At 37.5% G+C, this 23,167-nt stretch overlaps 1 protein-coding gene across 1 annotated transcript in view; it reads left to right on the forward strand.

Moving 5' to 3' along the window:
- The first annotated feature begins 60 nt into the window (after positions 1 to 60).
- Positions 61 to 23,167, forward strand: part of CCDC73 (coiled-coil domain containing 73) — an 86,554-nt gene continuing 63,447 nt past the window's right edge. Inside the window, exon 1 of the mRNA XM_030039520.1 lies at positions 61 to 229. The gene's annotated coding sequence lies outside the window, so the exon portion shown is untranslated. The remainder of the gene's footprint in view (positions 230 to 23,167) is intronic.

Here is a 23,167-nt window from a genome sequence, read left to right on the forward strand (position 1 = left end):
GCACCGGCGGGCCGCGGCCTCCCTGGGGCGGGGGGCGGAAACGCGCCTCGAACCTGAGGGAAAAGGGGGTCGGGCGGGAGCGCCGGGACGGCCGGAGCGGGAGCCGAGGCAGCAGCGGCGGCGGTGGTGGTGGTGGTGCTGGGGCTCTCCCTCGGGCGCCGGCCTGGGCTTCGTTTCCAGAAACCTGGCAGTCTCCTCAGCTCACCCCCAGGATCCCGCTGAGGACAAGGTAGCAGTCCTTTTGTCTTCTGTGAACACCTTTTGCTGTTAAATCTGACTTTTTTCCCCCTCCTGGGTTAATCATGATGCTGAAAACCTGGTTTGGCTTTTTATTCCCCGAAAGTAAAGCTCTTGTCTAATGGTAGGGTGTCTGCTGAGCAGAAGCTGTGGAGAGGTGGTGCCTCCCTAACAGGGGTGAGGTGGTGTGTGTACCTTTTAACTAGCTGCTTTTCCATAGTTAATTACTTGCCTAACAGCAAACTAGAGTGTTTGTCTCCACCAAGCTTTTCTAGCCGGAGGGGGAAAAGGACCGGCATAGGTTTTGCACAGGTGAAAATAACTTTGGCAGGTTTGTTGTGGTTTGGTGTTTTGGTTGGGTTATTTTTTTTTATCGGTGAAGACAAACCTTAATGTAAACCTTAACCTTAAGGGCTAGAGAGTGGCGGCTGTGGTTCCCTGAGATGCGTGAGGCTGGTCTCCACTAGCACACGCCTGCGCTGGGGCCTCCCTTCACTCTCCTTCCCAGCGCAGAGGAGCAGCCTGGCACGGAGGCTGGGTTCAAGCACATCAGTCTGTGTCTTTTGGCTTCTCTAAGAGACAAGAGAGAAGCAGTTGAGTACTTCACATTTGCTTTAGGAGTGTTTTCCCAAACCAGGTATGGTGCTTACAAAGGACAAAAACTGGTATTTGAAAAGCCTTTTAAAAGGTGAGGTTGAGAATGCATTTAACACAGTGTGCTGGTAACATCAGATATGTGAAGAATTTTGGGATAGGTTGGGTTAAAAACTGCACACCAAAGAAACTCTTGAGACACATGAGTGGAATGATTTTGCTACCAGGAAATACAGGGACCGAAAGTGATTTGTGTCTGTGTTAGCATGTCTCCTGCAGTGACTCTGGATTGTATTATTTATTTAAGTGCTGGAGTGACTTGTATGTACGGAAGCAGGAAAGAGTAGAATGAGCGATACCGCTGATGGAAGTGATCAGATATTCTCCAGAGAAAAACAGAAACTTCTGATGTGTGAAATAAGGAAAACTGTTTGGAGGAACGATGACTGTAGTTAAATAATTACTTTATGACACCAGCACACTGCAGTTAAGAGGTGCTTAGTGAATATGTAACTTACAAGCTGGGGTGGTTCTAATGCTTTTTAGCTGGTGGAGATCTCAACAGACAACTTTGTAGTATGATTGTGTGTGTTTATAACGCAGTGGAGGACTAAGATAATATTGTGTAGGAAAAGAGCAGCAGAGATTGTTTATTATCTAGATAATGCTAAGGAGACAAGGATACTTAGTTGCTACATGTTGGAAAACAGGAGAAACTGCCATTACTTTGTAAAGGATCTTAGAACTTCTTCCTGTGTACCTTTACTCAGCCCTCACCCTGAGTTCCTACATGACTGTCTCTGTGAGGGTGGTGTCAACCAGCGAAAGAGCTGCTGAGAGCTACAGTGCAAGGCCATGAATGTGCAAGGGCTCTGGGGTGTCTTCAAGTAAAGCACCCGCATGTGTACATGGAAATCTTTTATGTGTCATAACAACAACCTTGTATGAGGAACCTCTGTTGTACAAACAGCAGGTAAATTTCCATTGTGTTGTGCCACCTTTGCAGATCATTATTAAGAGAGAGGGAAAAAGATTTTAGAATTGCTTAGGTATGCCATGTGGGGAGTGGATGTGGATCCCGCTATCCTCAGGGCAAGAGTGGCCCCTGGGCCCAGCCCTGCCTGCATCAGAGGAGAAGGCTCCAGGTGTGGACTGAGAAACAGATCATCCCCATCCGAACTCCCCGCTGGACCTCACCGCTGCTCTGAAGCTGGAGGAGCAATGCAGTCGAACTCCGATGGGAAAGGGAGCAATGCAGTCGAACTCCGATGGGAAAGGGCCTCAGATCTTTAACATTTACCAACGGTTACTCAAATGTTTTTGCCTGTGTAGACCTTGGCAGAAAATCTGTGTCTTCTGTCTGTGTGTGCATGGGTGCTTGTGCGTGTGTGGTGGAGGTTTTTCAAAACCATACCACACAGAACATAAACAGTATAGCTTATTTCTTATTGAGATGTAATAAGAAAAGATTAAGTTGTTATACACTGGAAAACAGGAAAGGGTCGTGTTTACTTTGGAAAAGACTCTAATTTTGTCCTGTGTGCCCCCTCTCTGAGCTCAGCCTGCATTCCCACGTGCCCATCTCTGTGATCTTGAGGATTGTCAGTGAAATCCTTGCTGAGGGCTACTATATGGGTACACAGATGTGTGAAAACTCTAACATGTTTTTATGTTAGTCTCTACAGAAAAACGAGTGAGAAGCTGGTAATGGTAAATGTGGTAACAAGTGTGCATGAGTCGTCTAGTTCCTTCTTGTATTAATGAGGTAAACCTTTCTTGTGTTATGCTGTCATGACATATCCTTATTGAGGCAGAACAACAAAGAAAGACTCAGCAAGGTTTATCCCCACCCGCCATCAGGTGTGGATCGACTCCATTATTCCCAAGGTAGGAGCCACCCCTGTTTCTGAACTATACCTGAATTTTTGCTGTCCCAACCCTAAGACTCAAGTTTGCTGTTTAAAGCAGCATTACAGGAGCAGGTGTAAAGACAACAGTGTACACAGCTTAAGCTAATTATTATATAAGGAAATACTAGAAGTTTAGGGTTATGCTGTAGGTAATGACTAAAAGTGTGCTTCAGTTGTGGTTCCTTATACAGATCACAGAAAAGATAAATATAAGAAAAAGAGGGTGCAGCAAGTGCTTAGGATAAATAGAATATCTCCTGTGTATATGCAGTTTTCAGCATGGCAGAACAATGAATAGCTTTTGCATGTTACTTTCCTACTTGTGAAGTATTTTTTCAGGTAAAATAGCCTTGATTAGCAAGCTATGTGATGAAGAAGCTCAGAAGCATGGAACCATCAGTAAAGATGTTATTTTCCTCAACCTTTTTGATAAATAACTGTAAACAATATAGTAGATAAGTAATTAGAGATATTCTGAGAGGTGAAAAATAGGAAATGGATTTAAATCACTTTTAACATTGGATGAATATAAATTCATATTTCTAAAAATATCTCTAATTTATTGGCTGTACTAACTGGTATGCTTATTTACCTGTATTTTAAAACTTCACTCATTACAGTGATGTTTGGTAAAATATTGTTGGAGAAATTAATTATGATGCTGTTGAGTTGAACCAGAACTACGTATCTCCTCACAAGACGAGGATATCAATCTAAGATGTCTATGCACCAATTATTCTGCATAAAGTGATTACTTTGCTTCAAATTAATAGTGGTGTATTCATTTTAGTATAGTAAAAGATAATATGCTTTACTGATTTCTGATGAGGAGGACTTTGGGTCAGGAATGCATCTAATTCCTTGTGTAGCAGTGTCCCATTCATATCATGTTATTGAGGATTTTCTTTTGATTGTTTGATACAGAATCATGAAAAGTATCACCCTTTATCTCACCCCAATATGCAAATACATCCTACTATAATTTGAGTATTAAACTTCTTGTAGTTATTGTTCAGCTTCTCTTGTAGTATTTATCAATTGATATGATAAACTGTGGATAGAACTTTTAAGCATTTGAATAATGAAAATGACACAAATGTATAATTGAGAATGACCCCTCTCATCATGGACTTTGGAACAGTGTGCATCTGATTTGTTCTTTGTAATGGTTTATTTGATGTCCTGAATCATATGGTATAGATTTGTCCTTTATACAAAACTATTTGAAGTTCTCATGTTTGTTAACTAAATTTCTGTCCAGGTAGCTTGATTTAGAATTAATGCTTTTTTACTAAAGGTTATCCAACATAACTTAGTTTTTAATTATTGGTTTTGTACAGTTAACATCAAACAAAGGGCTTTGACTATCGCATTCAGCAATAAGCACTTCAACAAAAAAGTGAACCATATCAGAATCTTGGATAAACCTGTTACCCTGTTCCGCATAGTATATGCTGTAGGGAAGGGTTATTTTAGACCAGGTCATACGTGGAAAAGAGTTAATTTTTTGTGTACCCTGTAGTGTCCCTTATACCTTCCTGTAGAAACGCCTGGTTTTCCAACTGTATTGGTTGATCTCATAAAAGACATGATAAATGATATTATGTTGTTTGGCAAACCATCATCAATTAAATCTTTATTTGTAATCAAGATTACTATTGTAATGCTGCAACAATAGAATTTTAAGTGTATTTTAAATGGGCTTACATTTCTGATACGCACATTGCTTTGTTTTTAGTTAAGGCTATCACTTCATCCCCACAAGACATGATAAAAGTCTTCTGAGTGTTGGTCATGAGATTTTTTGGAATTAAGAGGTTGAATTTAGCTGATAAACTAACTTCAGCTGAGGTTATTGCTTCTTTCCTTCAGAGGAGTGTTAGTGATTTTTCTAACTGGAAAAAAAATAAAAATAATGCTGGCACAAATTGCTACAAATACCCCCTGGCAGTGTAGGGGGAAAAGTAAGAAACACATGAAAAAAAAAAAAAAAAAGGTTTTTAATAGCAAAATAACTAGGATTTTAAGGACAGGTTCATAGATCAATGTCAGTTGTTAAGTTTCAGAATGAGGCAGGATTCTTCCTAAACATTTGGAAAAAAAAAAAAAAATGCCTACACCTAATTTGAGTATTTGGTTATTAACCACTAAGCTGTTGAGATAATTTTTACTGCTCAGAAATAATGGTAGACACTTGTAATAGCACATAAAGAACAAAAGTAATTATACATCCAATTAACAAAGTTTGTTATTGTCAGCATACTAATCTTTACGGGAAAGTTATTCAACTAAAAATGCTTACAGAGGGTCAGTAAAAGCTTCACGGGGCTCAATTTCACAAATAGTTGCCTATGTCTTCAATATTTGAAAGGGAATGGAAATGTTACCAATGCTGATGGGGAAGCAAACACCCACTCTGATTTCAGTAATGGCCCGGTGCTCCCAGCTGCTGAGTGCTGTCAGCTCCCACTGAAGGCACAGAGAATGCTGCTCACCTAATAGGATTAAAATTCTGTGTTGTCAGTTGCTCAGAATAGTTTTAGATGCAGCAAGTTTAATAAGGCTGAACTTTTTTGTCATTGGAAAGACTAGTATGTTGTGAGACTTGTACGTATGTGTCCTGACGTGAGAATTCCAGGAAATGGTCTGTGGAAAACTGTCAGCATAAAGTGGTTCATTTAAAACAATGCGCTCCCAAATATACACAAGGTAAAAAAAACTCATGTCAAAACCTTCTGGCAGTGTGATGAAAATCTGCTTCTGGCTTTTCTTGATACAGTTTTGTCTTGTTTTGGTGAGCTACTTTTCAACTAGCAAAATCATCCTGTTTGGTTTTGGTGTTTAAGGTCACTAGGCAGGAACAAAAGTTCTTGGCCTCAAGGGGCAGGGAAATCTCATTGATGTGTACAAATATTTGAAGGGAGGATGTAAAGAAGATGGAGCCAGACTCTCTTCAGCAGTGCCCAGCGACAGGACAAGAGGCAATGGGTGCAAGCTGAAACACAGGAGGTTCCTCCTGAGCGTAAGGAAACACCTTTTTACTGAGGGGGTGACCGAGCACTGGCGCAGGTTGCCCAGGGATGTTGTGGCATCTCCATCCTTGGAGATATTCAGAAGGTGTCTGGACAGGGTCCTGGGCAACTGGCTGTAGGTGGTCCTGCTTGGGGGGGTGGGTGGGGGTGGTGGACCAGGTGACGAACCTCCAGTGGTCCCTTCCAACCTCAGCCATCCTGTGATTCTGTGATACTGTCTGCTTCTAGTAGAGCAAAAGCCCTGATGCTTCAACCTCATCTCAGCTTTCTAAGATCTGGGGTTAATATTTAGCTCCTTAACTATTTCTGTTGCATTACCTTTTTCATCTCGGTAACATTTCTCTGTACAGTTGGTATCTTGGACTTAAATTATTTCCTCTTCTTGCTTACACTAGAGGGAGCTCTCTGGTGGCATTTCAGCTTACTCCTGCAGCTCTACTTTCACTTAGAGTTCTGGATGTTCCTGCTGAGAATCTGTTATCAAAGTATACAAGACAAAGCTGTATAAAATGTGTCTTGAAAAGGTTTAATTTTCCAACAAAATTGAGCTTTTGAGTTACTTGTAGATGAAGTAATGTAACACCAGATTGACAGCTTTGATGTTTTAATTTTGCTCAGTTGCAGGCTTCTGACGTGCATAAATGCAATAGATATTGATGTTTCTGTTATACTTTGCATTTACTTTGGTAGCTGTGGAGATATATTTATAAACTTTGTTGCTGTGTTACAGTCAGTTTCTATTTGGTATGTATTTGGTTGATCTACAAGGAACTCGTTTGTGATTGTGGGAGGGTTGCTTGAAGACTTAAGGTGAGAAAGGGATTTTTAAGTTTTCTTTAGACATGTAATCTTAAAAATTCAACTTAATTCCACTAGTGAGTAGAAGCCAGCTTTAATTGGGTGAGGTGCTTATTTGAGGTGCTTTTATCCAAGCAGAAGTAATGATTGTTAGGGTTGATAATAGATCAAATTTTTACTGTTTTTCATGATTACTGATTTTATAGGCAGTGGTGTTAACCTGTATTTTTTTTCCCTGCATATTGTAATTTGCTGTTCTTTTTATGTTTACGGTTTCTGGAAAATGGTCTAGCACATTACAGCCAGATCAAGAGCAAAGTGAATTTTATTGAGTTTGAGGAAGCAATCGGTGAGAGATTTCAGGTTTTTAATCCAAATGAGAGAATGCCACGTGTGAGGTAGAGCCAGCGCAGTTCTGTTGAGGATGCTGTTATTCTTTGCTATGGTCTAAAAGCTGATTCTAAAAATATTTGTAAGCTAGAGAGAAGCAAAGATTTTTCTGAAAATGTTACCAAGATTAGTAATGACAAGCTGCCTAAATAGTCTCTCTGCCTAAGAAAATACAGAGAAAATTTAGGTAAGCAGTCTCTCTACAAAGAGAGGTCCAGTGAGGAGTACTGGTATGAATTCTTCTAGCTCTTTTTGCTTTGTGGACCCCAAAACGCCACTTTGCTTCCAACAGAACGGTTTTAGTGACTGCATCTCAGGTGTATGTACAATTCTTGACATTTACAACAAAGGCAAAATATTTCACAGTGGATGCCAAACACTTTAATGCTTGGTGAGCGTTCCTTCTCAGGGACGTAATCTATATTATCCTAGGCAGGTAAGCAAGCAATTACTTGAATTCTGCTTTAGCTTGGGAAAAAGAACATGGATGAACAACTTTGCTATGGAGAAACTGCTGGATAAATGATATTGCAGATCCCTTAAATCATTGAAGTGGCTCACAAACACCGGGTAGTATTCTGCACAGCCGTTGTGGCACCTGTAACTGTGCTGCCAGTACTGAAGGGGAAATTCATATGAGTAAGAAGGAAATAGATGAGTTTGGATCAGAAGTCTGGGCATTGGTCTTGTATTCTAAATATTCACAGCATTCTTATGATGCCATTCTTACCCGACTTATGGGTGTGCAGGCTAACAATCTGTACTGTGGCAAGGATGATAAACATAGTCTTAAGTTGTCCCATTCATGCAGAGCTTTTGTGGTGTATTGGAAAAGGTTACTGAGTCTTGGCTCAAGATGTTTTGAGGATGCTTTCTATAAAATTCTTTTTTTTTTTCTTTTCTCTTTTTCTGTCTGGAGATTGTATAGTTGGATATGAAAAGTCTTGTGGAGTTTCCTTGCTTCTTGATCTTGGGGAGCATTTTTTTAATTAAAAAAAAAAATTCCTGGGAGAGGAGAGTAATGTGGTTTTGTTGGAGCTGTGACAGAAGGAGTTTGTGTGACATGGAGGATTGCAGAGTCCTCAACAACCTCTTCCATGAATGCATGAGGCAATTAAAACAGCAATATTGGTAAAAGCCTATCAGACTTTAAATTTTGATAAATGTTACACCATTGGAAGGGGCTCCACTCTGCCATTTTAATTATGGGGTAGATCATAGATTTTCTTCCCTAAGGAAGAGGATTTTTGGTGATGGTTTCTTTGATTATTTCACCATTGACTCGTTTCCTCAGGTAGTTGAGATCTTGTCTGCTACTTAATTTTTATCCAGACTTCCTTTTGTTCTGCTTCTTTAAGTTCCCCTAACAGGGGGAGGTAGAGTTGAAGTTTGTTTTTACTTCTCTATGCATTAAAGTTAAATTGTTTCTCTGGGCAAAGAACAAATCTTATCTTATTTTGTTTTTGCAAATTATGGTTAATGTATTAACAAAGATGCTGTGTGGACTCACTCAGATTTTTTAACAAGCTACTAATCAAGCAATACATTATCTAAACAAGTGAAGAACTTTTTCTGCTTCTTCCTCTTGGTTGCATTTTGCAACTTTGTTGGCAGTTATGAAAGAGAAGAACTATTCCAATGGAATGAATTAAACAAGTAGGTTGAATCATGATGTGTGAATGCTTTTGGGACAGTCTTGCTTTTGTTCGATATAAACTTTGCATATTTAATTCCTATACTCTGTGTGTCTATAATTAAAATGTTATTTGTTTGACCAAACAAGAACTTCCTAGTAAGGAGATCAACTGTAATTTCCCCCCATTGTTTAATTACTTACTTGTATTCCACTTTTTCTTCTTCTCTTACAATGAGAATAAACTCATAAGAACTCACCAGAATTCTATTAACATAAATTAAGGTGGAGCCTATAAAAAGGAGGTGACTTGAACTTCTGCAAAGATGAATCACCACTGATGGTGTAGATCTTTTTCTGTCTTTGGTGTATATCTTGGGGAATAATGTTGTGTTTGGATTTTTTTGAACCTAGAAAATGAATGCAAAAATTTACAAGCTTTTAAATAAATAAATAAATATTATTTTCAGGTTGAAAATAATTTGTAAGTTCGAAGTGATTATTTAGGACAATCCTCTTAAAGGCCATTGTTTTTCAAGGATTACAAAGGTAGTTTGGCCCTCTGCATTCATGGATTTTTTTTTTTTTTTTATTTTATACAACAAAGCATTTTTTTGGTAATCAAGACTGTCAAACAGTTACAGGTCTTACTAAACAGAGAAATTGGTGGCTTTCACTTGGAAATCAGTGGCAGAGGTTACAGTTTGAGTTTGGGTTTATAGTAACTGCAGTGCAACTTCAGAAATAATTGTCTTCTGATTTATTTCTTAGATTTTTCTTTAAGAAAAGAATAATACAGTAACTCATGTGAAAGATAATAGAAGTTGCAAAGTTGGCCATTTAAGTTTAAAAACTAAAAAAGGTGAAATTAAAATAACCTGTGTCTATATTGATACAGTTTGGGGCATGATTACTTATTTGTACAGGGAGACAGAGGCCCCATAAAGTAGCATAGACTTTTAATTGTCATTGAACAACGGATGAGAAATTGTATTCTGTGTTTAATGAATTTGAGGTACGTGAGGAAAATTAAGTTGTAGGAGGCTCTGTTATGGATTTTCTTACTCTTTTGAGCCTCTAGGCCAAAAGCGCATGAAGGACTTGATGGTTCTAAAGGACTGACAAATCTAATTTTCCTTATGTTATAAGCTCTTGGATTCTACTGTGGTATTCTTGTATTCAGTCCAGAGCTTATGTTTGGCCAAAGCATGCTGTTTGCTAAGGCATCCAGTCTTCATCTGAAGATACCAGGAGATGGGAAAGTCACTATTGCAATCAGTAGTTTTTTCCCAATGCTTGAATGTCCACGTTCTCCAGAAAAATGCTTATGACTTCTTTTTTGAGTAAGAAAGATGTTAGATAAAAAGAATATACTATTTAAGCAATAGAAGGCTAAATAAAAATATCATTGGCATAAGCTTACTTTGAGGTGGTTGACTTTGCATACAAGAGTACTAAAGAATGTAAATAAAAATATAATGATGCAATGGTGGAAGTACACCATATGAAATACATTTACAATACAAACAGATATAAAAACACTGAATGCATAGGAAGTTAAGTGAGTAACTTTGAGATGCGCTGTAATTCCTCCAATACACACATGAATATATCTAGACACCTCAAGATACTTTGCCTCATGCTTCAAACTAAGTGAATGATGCTTTAAAAACTATGGTTTCTTGTTAGAGCAATCAAAAAACATTTTTTGGTGAATATACCTATATGTTTGAAAGCATAGACACCTAGGTACGCATTACAAGCTGCAAGAACATAGGTACAAAAACAATACAGTCAGAGTAGGAAGAAATGAAGACTAAACAATATGCTATTTAACTAATACTACAAAAATTACTCTAGAAAAACTGTTTTCAGATACTTTTTTCTATAAGCAGCTTTGTTACATTGGGTTTATATGAGCCATTTTTTCAATATTTTTATAACATCAGAAAATGAAACAAAAAAAATAACCATGTGTTACCAAATTGCTTTGAAAATGTCTGTTTAGGATTAATTTAGAGAATTCTTTCAACCAAAAAGTATGTGTATATATTTATCACTTTAATAAAGATATATTCAATTAATTTTGAAAACCAGAGTAGAAAATTAATTTCCCTCCCACAGTCTTAATGAAGAAATAAAGAAACTAATTTCCCATCGCTGTTAGAGGGGTAATCCACTCCTTCACATATTAAGAAATTAATGTAACACATCCAGTCAGCCAAAGAGTCTCTGATTCTCCCCATCCCCCCAATCTCTTACACCAGCTTATTTTGTGTAATACAATTATGAAAAACAAAATTGAAAGAGACTCGAGTCTTTTTATGTCTTTCAGATGTCAGTATGTGCTAATTTTAGGTCTGATGCTGTTCCCACTGAAGACATCTGTTGAATTTGATAGTACTTGCTAGTTTTGGTTTTCTTTTAATAACAACAAAAAAAGTATGTTTAAACAAACCCTGTAAACACCCCACACCCTTTTTAAAAAATGCCAGAAGATGTTAAGGAAGAATTGTGATTGATTTCACATACCTTTGTAGCATTTGTGGGTTCTTATGTGGTCAAAACATCATCCTTTTTATTTGAGCTAAATACAGAAGAAAGATATTTTCTTACTTTTATTTAAAAATAATTTTGAATCTGATACCATTTTGTTATGGTAGGAGTATATTTGAGCAGAGTTTTATAACTGAAGAACCAGGTCAATAAGTTATTTTAAGATATTGGAAATGGGTATTTGAGAGATGCTCAGAATTACAGTACTAGAAATTATTTTCTTGTCTTAAAACAGACTTCATTATATGTACATAAGTGGCTTGTTTTTGTTTTTTTGGGGTTTTTTGTTTTGTTTTTGGTTTTGTTTTTTTTTTGTAAAACAGCACACTCTGCACGAGTGAGGCACGAGCTGATGGTACACTCAGTGTGAGTGCGGTTTATGTCCTTAATGTAAGGAAGAAAACTATGAGATTGTGTTAATGTTCCCTTTAGGAGGCAGTTCAGATTTAAAAAAAAAAAAAAAAAAAAAAAAAAGCAAGCCGGGGGGAAGAATCTCAGTTACTTATAGCAGACGTTTCAGGGCTTTAATCTTTTTTTGGTGGTGAGTGTTCAGCAAAGCAGTTGATTGTGCACCTAACTTTAACTTGTGAATAGTGTCATTGATAGTGAAAAGCTAAAGGGTAAGTAAGTAATACATTTAATTGATTTCTTGATCAGGACTGCTTCTGCAACAGTCAGAACAACTGAGCTTTATTAGCCATCACTACTTGGTTGGTTTGTCTGATTGTGGCACAATTCAGAAAATGGGGAGATATCCAGAGCAAGAAGCAATGAAAATACAGCTGCTCTAAGGATAAAGGAAACCTAACACATAAAGCTTTTTGGAAAGGTTTGAGACCATAGAATCTGAAAGGATTTAAAAATCAAATACAGGAAGCCAAAAACATTGTTTTGGTACACAGGGGTGATGGAAAGAAATTAATTTCCCTCTTTCGCATCCCTTGTCCCACCCCCTGGTTTGAGCAAAAGTAACAAATATTGTGTCGGAAGATCTACAGACCCATTTAACGTGGGAGGAAGAGAATTGGGACTCTGGCGCTGAGGTTGGCAGAAAGCAGGAGTCCTGAATTCCTGTGAGTCAGGAGCCCCAGCCCCATGCAGGGGTCTGGCTCAGAGCGAGCTGGCTGCCCCCTTGCCCAGGGCAAGGCACTGCTGCCTCAGGGGCTGCATCTCTGTGCCCAGCCACTACAGCGGGTGATGTCCAGCAGCGCCTGCCAGCCCAGGGCAAGACCTTGTGTAGCAGCTTGTGGCTGTGGGAGGCGGCAGCTTCTGAGGAAACCTCGTGATTTGGGGTGCCTGGCCATAGGTACCACTGAACTCCTTCAAGGATCCCAAACTGTGTGTTTTCCCATCCTGGTGGTGTGCCATGCGAGTAAGAGTCAATCTGGCTGGAAAAATGAATTTGCCATGGTGAAAGAGTTGGCAGAGGGAGAACAACTGCATGAAGGTCCATTGCACAAGACAAGGCGTGCCTACGCTGTAATATGATAGTTTTATTCATCTGGGCTGTCTCGAATATGAGGGGGTACTGTAGCCAGAGTAACTGTGGTACCTGCAGACACAGTCTCAGTTTTGCAAAGCCAAAATGAGAACAGAGGCTAAATTCAACCCCCTTTGGTAAATTCTGAACAAATAATTCCTTCCCTTTATGCCAAACCAAAGGCATGACTTTTTGACTCTTAAATACCTCTCTTTGAAGAAAAAAGTATTCTCTCCATTAAGTGAATATTTTCTTTTATCTTTGCTTCCATACCATGTGCAACATAATGTCTCAGCAGTTATGTTTTATCATCTATAAGAACCATTGATTCCAACAAGAGTGCTCTATGAGAAGAGCAGTGTGTCTTTCAGGACTGTATTCCTGGTTTTTCTCTCTTACTGTTTTGATATTTGTATGCAGCTGTATTACTTATTTTCAGAAATGAATCCCAGTAGTTAGTTCTTTTAATGTCTCTGGTAGATCTTGTTTGCAGTATTTCAGTCTTAAAGTGTTTCAATATTTTCTTCTCTAGACACATTTCTTGTAAACTCATCTTAGTTGAAAGCCATCACAGAAAGACTGATGCTGAATTAAAAAGCAGCAGTCTAACTGCAATAATTAACAACTTGGAAGAACATACCAAAAATGTTTGGGGACAAATGTTCTGTTGTGGTTCTGAGAGCTTGACACAAAAAAATGTGAAAGGCTGAAGAACAGTCCACTTGCTGTAGTCCATCTGGAATGGAATATTCCTTCCAGATGCATTGGTCTGATCATATTAAAGATTTATACAAAAATGATTATGAATGGAACCATCAATAAAGTTTTGTAAACACAAGCCAAATAGGAGGACTGTTCCCATTTTTCTTCTTGGATAGCTTCACCATATCTCATTACTTGTAGAACACATTAAAGCAAGCTGTAGTCCAGATTATTTTATGCTGCTTCCATACTGGGAATATGAATCTTCAATCTCAGCATTAAATACAGTCTCAGTATATTTCTTAGTTACATGGGAAACTCCTATCAGAGCATAACTTAGAGAATGTGGAAATATTATTTAATATATAAAGTTTGGAAGCATATCTGGCTGTTACCCATTTTTAATCTTAAAAGTTATTGCTATTTTCCTTCTGGATTGAAATTGTCAGACTAGCAAGGACGTCGTCTTATTAGAACAGCAATTGAGACTGTGAGTTGAACATAATCCCTGAATCATCATAGCCATATAACTGATAGCGGACCAACCACATTCTGTGCGGCATTGGCACTACCGCTGAAGTTTCAGACAGAAGTTTCCTCTTTAAAGTGTTGCTAGTCCCAATGTGCCTGGTCACTTAAAAATACACAGGTAATCTACAACATGTTCTTTTGACACAGAGCACAAATACCCAAATTATTTCATATTACTATTTTGGATAGTAGTGATATTAATAGAAATAAAAAATACCAATTGTATTTGTAGCTCCATGCTCTATTTTTAAAATAACTTAAAGTGAAAACACAATGTTTTCACTTCAGCGTACTATGTCCAAGTTACCCCAGAGTATAGGGATAAGTTTGTACATAAAGAACTTTAAAAAAACCAAAACCAAACCAAAACAACCCCCCCACACACAACACAAACTGATGTAACTATAATTATTATTTTCTAGAAATACAATTTGATGGATTCCAAAATTGCTGAATAAATGTTACATTACTATTTTATTAAATATCTCATGTTAATAGTAATATTGTCGGTTCTAAGTGTAAATTAACTGAATTTGGGTTAAGTCTAGCAATAACATCTGCTGAGAGCGAAAAGGCATTTATTGAAACATAGAATTTGATTGGCATGTTTCTTTATCAAGTATACACCATATTTAAAAAATGTGCACATGAACTAAAGCAGGTATTTACAATAAAGATGCATGCGGATTTGAGATGACATCTGAAGATACTAGTTATACAGAGGCTTCGTTAGAAGTATTTTAAAAATGATTTGACTTTTCTTCAAAAAGGGATTTTATTAAGTATAAATTTAGATGAATAACACTATCAGAATTCCTAGTGAAAATCGTTAGAGCGATGATAAAGGTTTGCTTAGTATGTTAATCTACTTAGACTACCAAATGTATTTCCAAGATTGGAGTGCAGTGCTGAATCGCAAATGCTATGATTTCCAACAGCTGCCATAGGCAATATATACTAATCTGGTGTTCATTTGTAGCACTGTCTATAAACTTCAGTAAGAAGGTCAGTCCTCTGCTCAAATCGTTTTTTAGCTTCCAACTGTGGCCTTGACAGGAATAAATCTCATGTTACTGGTGACAGTCCAAATTATGTCCTCGTCTAGTAGATTGAGACTACATATTTCAAAACTTCTGCAAAAGAATGCTTTCTGAATTGTGCTTTGGAAAATATTACGTTTCCAGGTGTCATTGTTTCAAATATTTCAGTTTTTGCCAAGTAAGTCATAGGATTTCGGGGCGGGGGGCGAAGCAACTCATTCCACAGTTACTATGTTATCTTTCCATAAAATGTGATTTATGTGTAACATTAAATATACATAATTATTTGCTGTGAACTTTATTGAAAGACACTTGCACTATACAATTTATAGAAATGATGCTTTCATGAAAGTTCATGCTGTTGTTGAAGAGAGTAATCCAGGTGAAATGCAAACAATTTCGAGTCAAAAGCAAAGATTTTTTTTTTTTGTACATTTATATTTGAATTTTAGCATAGAGAGAAAAATAAGTGAAAAAGGTTCCTATATGACCTTCAAATCTATGGGTTTTTTTTTCTCTTAAGATAGGACATCTATTTCTGCAAGTCACTTAGATCATTCCATTCCCCTTTTCCAGGAAATGAAATAGTTACTGGAAACCTATTTATTTCTCATGTTCATTATCCCATTTCTTTTTGCCACTTTCAAGTCTGATCAAGCAAAAGTAATAGACCTTAATAGTCAGTTATTAGATGACTTCGGCTCGCATTCCATGTTAAATGTAAATCCTTGATAAATAAGTTCCTGCATACCTTTTCCTTATAGTGCTCATTTTCACATTATACTCCTATTATGCTTTGCCTGAGTTGTGTGACTTTGTATCCCCTTTCGTCCTCTTACATCTAGGTCTTCTTCCATGCAGCAATTCAGCATTGATTTATTAATGATACGAAGATAATTATGAAAATGAATGTTAAGTTTTTCAGAGAACTACTTAGTTGGTAAAGTCATAAACTGACACTGTGGTTACTACATAAGTAATGAATAATAACATACCATTTTGAAGCTTTTCTTAATTAAACTTTAAAATTTTGTGGTGGTTCTTTATATAATGCTATTAGAAAAAAATTTGCTGGATGGACAAGCAATTTTGTATTATCTTTAAATGATTCAGTTGCATTTAACATGCTATGCTTGTTGTGTTACCTGGCTCTTTTTATCTTGAAGTCAGTGGGAGTGAGAGTAAGTTTGAGTTCTAAATACTAAGATTCTTCAGTTGAAGGTTGAACTAAGTATTTGTGTACATAAAGGGTCAATTTCATTGAAAAGTGAAAACTCACTGGCAGATCTTCCTGAACAGATAATATATTCCAGTTGTATATTTCCAGTAGTCATCCAGTAATACTTAAAACAGCCATGAAGACCTATGGGGAAAATACGTTCTCAACCAACCTACCGCTCAACTGCTCCACTAGCTTAAGCCTTGTGTGTGTTGGCTGAGGATTTTTGTTGCAGTAGGTCTGTAAGGATCCATTTGTGATACATCGAAACCCCAGCACTCTGTGGTGCTACCCGGTAAGGTTAATGAGGACTCACTTGATCATGCATTAGAAAGGAGATCACGGTTACAGAGGCATAGGAAGCATTCAGAGGGGTCAGTGTCACTGCAGGTTTCCAGGATCACTGGAATCAGCCTGTCTAAGAATATTGCTCTGGGACCCTGTGCTGATGAAGCCGCCTAGCCAAGAAAACGAAGGTTTTGGGTGAGAAATTATTTGGACCGACTAAGGCTATAGTTCTGAGCATCATCATTCTGCTTATCTTTTTAGTACCAAGCATGTATTATTTCAGGTATCTCATTTTAAAAAAATAAACAAAAAAACAACAACTTTTTTAACTTAAGTGGTTTGGAAATGTTGATTTTGATATAAAGCATTTTCTTTTTCATGCGTGTTCCTACAACCTTGGGCTGTATACCTCCCAAAAGTCAAATCACCTTCTCCTTAGTGATGTGTGTGCTTTAACTAGCTGTTAAATCAAGTAATATTGTCATGGTTTAAACGAAATCAAATAGACAAATCTAATCTATTGTGCCAAAAAAACTCTGGGGAAAAGTAGTACAAACTTACGGGAGAATAGTCATCCACTTCAGAACTACCTAGCGGGATGTATGAGATGAGGAAAAAAGTACCAGATATGACTTTGAAAAACAAAGTACCTTTTGGGTCCCGTTCACCTCAAAAATGAATTTATGCGTGGTGTCACTAGAGGGCAGAGTAAAGGATTCGGGGGTATATTAACTGCATTTCCGTACTTGTGCGCATACGTATCGCTAACACAGTAAAACACCTGGTTTATAAACCAGCGTGCTCTGCCCCCGGCCCCTGAGGAGAGCGGCCCCGCCCCGGCGCGAGGGCGGCCGTTGGCGTTGGCGGGAAGGCGGTGCCGGGGGGGGGGACGGAAGGGGCACCGTGGAGCCCCGGCCCGCTGCCCGGAGAACGGGGCAGGCTGGGGGCGGTCTCGGTGCTGCCTGCAGGGTAGCTGTTCCTGCTGGAGAGTAACCTGCCTCTGCTCTGGTAGAATTGGGGGAAAACAAGGTTGGTTGTTTTGTTTTGTTTTTTTTTAAAAAAAGGCAGTTTTCCAGCTGGGCCTGGGAGGCCACAGCACTGGTAATAATCTCAGGCCTGTCCCAGAGAGAGTGGTGTCTTTCCTAATTTTTATTATGTAGCGCTTAGTCTCTTGCTTTTCATATGGATTTGTTTATGCAGTGCCCCATCCAAAGTCAGGGAGTACTTATTTAAACTTCTAGCCAGGCTGCTTGCCTCTCAGCATAAGAACAATTTCACCATGCTACAGGTCTGTGAGGAAAATACGTTAAGACCTGTTGAATCTTTTCTGTCAGTGCCACCTTTTCCAAGTCTGTTCTGAATCCAGATGGACAAAAAAGTACAGGAGAGTTTCTTCTCCTTTTCCTGTGTGTGTCTCCTTGCACTTGCATGCATACCCTCACTTAGTTTATTTGATGCTTATTGCATTGCTTGTGTCTGACTTCCAGTGTGTTTCAGCCTACAGGTAACTACAGAGAAGTGTTCCTGGTTTGAAACCATGGTGTCTTTTCTGGTTTAGTTCCCTCTGACACCCCAGTGCCGGTTGCATGTCGCTATAGCCATGGTGATAATTTTTAGCTGAAAAAAATAGCTAAACGTGTAGCCGATAGTAGAGTGCTTCAAGTTGCAAAATTTATCCGCAATAGGAAAGTTTACATCTTGTCTTTCACTTAGGAATTTGAACAAATATGTAAAACATCCATATTTACAGAGTATTTCTATTAAGATCTCAGTCACATTGTCTCTTGTGTTCATGGTAGAGGCTAACATGAAAAAAGCTCTAAAAATAACATCTTCAGTATATTTATGTGTCATCTTAAAAGACTTTGCTGCTTTGGTTTCTTATGCCTTTTGCATTCAAGTTTTTATCACTATGCCATGTAATTATGGTCTTCTAATGCATCTTTACAGAAACATCATGCATTCTGTCTTGTGTCCTGAAAAAATCCCGTACCTGTTGATCATGTATTAGACTGGGTACCCAAAGAAGGGGAAGAACATCTGCCTGGTGTCTGTGGCCTGTGCTGTTCTGGAGTTTTGGGGATGCTGTGACATGGGGAAGAGATGTAAAACTCTGTGTCCTGGTACAAGGCTGCTCCTTGCCTTCTGCCGTTCCTAACCTCCTGTGGGAGCTGTTCCAAACCTGGTGCTGCAGAGACATCCTTACACTAACCTATAGCAGGATGCACGTATGTAGGATTCGGAAATTGTTCTAATGATGAGACAGGAATCTTTTTCACCAATATCGACATTATCTATGATGCTTAGGCAGAAAAGAAACAATTTTCTTATCATATTATGCTGCATTGAGATAATAATTTCTTTCCTTTTGAAGCTCTACCATAGGGATCCCCAAATATTTAATAGTAATGTTAGTGTAAGTTGTGTTGAGGAATGGTTTGTAGAGGAAAAAGTAGTGCTTCTTGTCAGACACATTTAAAAGAAGAGAGAAGAAGAAAAAAAAAAAAACAACCAACAAACCAGCCTTCAGGCAAATCAGTTCTTTCTGAATATAAAATAGGTACTTCCAAAATGTTGGAAAGAAATTAAATATCGTAGTGCCTGAACTTCCTGACACAGGAGATTGTGTTTGCTCCTCCTGCTGCCATGTCCCTAATCTTTTGGATTAGATTTAGCCAAGAGAGCCATTTATTCCCCTTAATGAGTCTGTCATGTAAGAAACACTCCACAGCTCAACATGGTTCTGAATGATGCTTCCGTAGCAGACAGCCTTCTTTAATTGATAAAACTAAATTTCACAGATCTTTAGATTTCTCACATATGGGTATGCTTTTCCTCAATACATTCCTCAGCGTAAATCTGTTTAATGTTAATATTATATTATTTTGGACTGATCCCTTACTTGATGGTATTGAGTCTTATTATTTCCTTGTTTTACACTTGGTATAGTTATTTCACAACTGTAACTACAAACAAGTAGCAACTACCACATCTGAATGCTACCTGAATACATCTGCTCTTTTTGCAGCAAGTGACATGTTGCAAATGAGTACTCAAAACTGCAGTTGCTGCTTGCTTTGTGCTGCCAGGTACTTCTACTGGATGAAGAGGTTATTTGGAGCTCCCATTGCTTCTGATACCTTAGTCCTTGCACAAACATGTCTTTAGGAAGCGATTTAATTTTTATTCCATGGCTTTAGCTGTAGTTGTGGTGCATCGAGAACAGCATAGTTCATTAGGTTGTCAACTAGGTGGCAGTATCGTGTTTGAAACGAAGGTAAACTGCTTTTTGACTCACTAAAAGACCTCTAGATTTTTCTGTGCCTGTAAAATTTGGGTAAACCTGGGTTCTGTTAATCCCTTGAAGAGTTAATGTCTCTATACTAATAGGTAAAAGGATGCTGACTAAATCTTGAAAAATATTAGGATTGAAAGGTTAGAGAGAAGCAGAATTTAATCCTACATACAAATGTTGTAAGTAGATAAACATTTTTACAGTCTTAGAGTGCAACCATCTTATGTTTTCCTCTTTTCTTAATTTGAGCTGAAATGAGTTAAGATTTTTTTTTTTCTGCCAATTTCTTAATAACCTTTTTTACCTGTGGTTGAAAAAAATCTTCTGTTATTATCTGTGCATGGTCTTACTGTAGTATTGTCCTATATAAGAGAGAAAATATACTATGTAATTATTTTTTATTACAGGAGGTAAGGATCCTGAAAATGTATTTCTGTGTGTGTTAGACCTGCTAACCCGCTTATATGATATGGAAATTTTAAATCACCTGGTTTTGGAAAATGCCTGGGCTGGCTAGCTCATGAAAGATTATATATATTCATCAAAAGAATTCAAGTTACTGAAGGGAACCTCTTGTAATGGGGGAAAAATGCAGATCCCAAGTGATGTAGTACTTGGACAAGCAGATCCAATCTCTTAAATTTCATCCAGAATTCAACAGGTAGCTAATACAGACTTTGGAGTTACTGACAAAACATGCTTAAAAACTTCACTCTTCAAGTTATGTTTACTATAGCTCTGTATTTAATGGGAGTCATCTTTACTGGCTTATGATCTAAAAAACTGAACTGGAGCACTGTGATAATTGCTTGAAACAGCTATTATCACATCAAAATCAAGTATTGCAGATTGAATAAAAAAAGACTCTCAGAGGGACTTTCTCATATGCTTTCTGGGTCATTAGTTTGGTCTTATTAGGAATGTGTTGTTCAGCTTTCCTTCATCTTTTTGTTGTCATACGATGAGTATACATACCGCATGCTTAGCTGTTATATTTAGATGGGTTTGAAACACAGATAAAGATGTTAACCATATCACTATATTTTATAATAAGTCACTTATCTGTACTCCCTAACAGTGGCTTTGTTAACATGTTGAAACAGAGTTGAAAATGTGGGGAAAAAAAACAAACAAAAAACCCCCTTTTAGGCAAATGCGAAAAACAGAACAAACAACACAGACCCGTTGCTTCTTGAGCAAGAAAACCTGAGGATTCTAACAGCTGAGAGTTCTTTGTCCAGTAGTTTTTCCACAATTTTATTAAAACCTGAAACTTTGAAAAGAGATATATTACCAACCAGATTGTCTTAGACTAATACTATCCAATGATGGTTTTGTCAGCAAAGATTCTAAGGCCTGTTTTTAAGGACAATTGTTGTGTTCTATTATGCAGGTAATGTTGGTCTCCCTCCCACAAAGGACATGATACTTTCCTGGGTTTTGACAAAGGCAGCTTTAGAACAAGCGTACAGCTTCCAGAATGAAAATCTTTACACTTATTTTGAATTTAAACAAATGCCATTGAATTTAGGCCAGGAGCTTCTAATACCATAGATAAGGACAACTTGATGTGACTAGGACTATTTTGTATTTGGAAAATAAGAAATAATGGCAGGTTCACAAATCTGTTACTTGGATAAAATGTGCTGAAGTCTGGGATATCTACTATATGGAATATATCTGTTATTTTAAGTCTTCAGCTGTTAGAGCAGCAAAGAACAACATCTTTGCTTTCTTTAGTAACAGGCTTTATATTAATATGCACTGTCTGTTTCAGAATTTCTGTCATGAGCCCTCTAGGCAATTCTGTCCTGTTTTGTTAAGGTAAACTAGTAAAAGCATAACCTCTAACTTTAGGGAAGAGCATGAAAAAGGGTAGATAGAGCTACTTAACGAGAAAGAGTAGATACAGCAGTGTTATTAATCAATCCCAGTAAAGGGATAGAGAATGTTCTCCAGAAAAGCCTTGAAAAAGCAGTCTGGTTCCACCAGTCTTAAAAGGTGTATGGTCAAAACATAAATTGTATTCTGATAGTATTGTTGTACTTGACTCTTACACTATAAAAAGCACTACATGAGCCAAATTAGTGCTCTCAGCTAATTTAAAAATCCTGTAGTTGCAAGGTCAAGGAGAAGAATTACTGTTCACTTTTGTTTAGTAGAAGAGAGTTATAACTGGATTTTTGTTTGTTATTGATGAAATAGTGAAGTAGAAGGACACTTTGCCTGGCCTGGTGCAGCTGTTATTACATTAAGTGTTTGCTCACCAAACTTGCGTTCATGTAGTGTATGAATAAAAGAAGATTCTATGGAATTTTAGTATAAATCAATATTTATTTAAATTAAATTAGTATAAAGTGGTCCTATAAAATAAGTACTTTGCATTGACAGTACTACCTGATTTACTGTAAAATTCCAATAAATCATACAATCTTCTGCATTCAAAAACCACAAGTCTGCCCCATCCTTCCTCTAAATGATTTTTGATTTAAGATGATATGACTACAAAAATACAAATATTAGATTCTTATTGTCTTCTGGTTTTGAGCCTTTTTAAAGAGTCCTGATCTTGATACTGTATTTTGAAGAAGAACATAAGTCTTTGTAAATGAAAACCAATATACTGGTATATTAATCTTAGCTTTTAGAAACAAATTGTTTAAGGTTGGTAACACAATTTTGAAAATGAAAAGTTTGGGATTTTTTGAAAATTTATTAACTTCTAAAGTTTTAGAAGACTCTGAAGGAAATACTTTTTTTTGTATGATCCTATATTGATTTTTAGATTGTCATGATAACAGATGACAATGAATAGATACAGCAATATTTTTAACAAAACTGTAGAGGAGCATCTTTAAAATACAATTTGCATGGTGGTTTCTTTTCTAGGAATGAAATATTTTTGTTAAATAGCACCCTGTTGTAGACAGATACTTAAGTTCTGTAATTGCTAGAGGTAGTGCCTTCTTTTCCCAGAACCTGCATTTTTGTGAAATGTTTAGGTTATTTGCTTTGTTTCATTTGTATGTTTGAATGGAGCCATTCTCAGCTAAAAAACCAAAACAATTCTCAAAAGTCACACAACCCAAGATGAAATAAAATAGAGAATTAAACCAACAGGGCTCTTTCAAGAGAGTGTGTTATATCCAGTTATCTGCTGTGTGTTCCTCATTACACCACTGTCAGCACTCAGAAACCTGAAAGGAGCTCCTGGCTTGGTGGTAACCTGCCAGCATAGCTTTTTCAAATCTCAAGCACTTTCTGGATGTGTACAGATGAATTGTGGGTGGGCAAATCCAATGTGTTGGTTGGGTGTGGGTAATGTCTGGTGTACACAAAGGTAGCTGTTTTTTCTAAAAGGATGGCATATGTGCTTGTTGGAAGATGTGGGATGGAGAAGTATTATAACCTTCTACTGAAAATGAAAAATAACTTATTTTTCTATAAATCCGTAAATTGAAA

The sequence above is a fragment of the Aquila chrysaetos genome, chromosome 16 (assembly GCF_900496995.4).
Source record: "Aquila chrysaetos chrysaetos chromosome 16, bAquChr1.4, whole genome shotgun sequence".
Lineage (NCBI taxonomy): Eukaryota > Metazoa > Chordata > Aves > Accipitriformes > Accipitridae > Aquila > Aquila chrysaetos.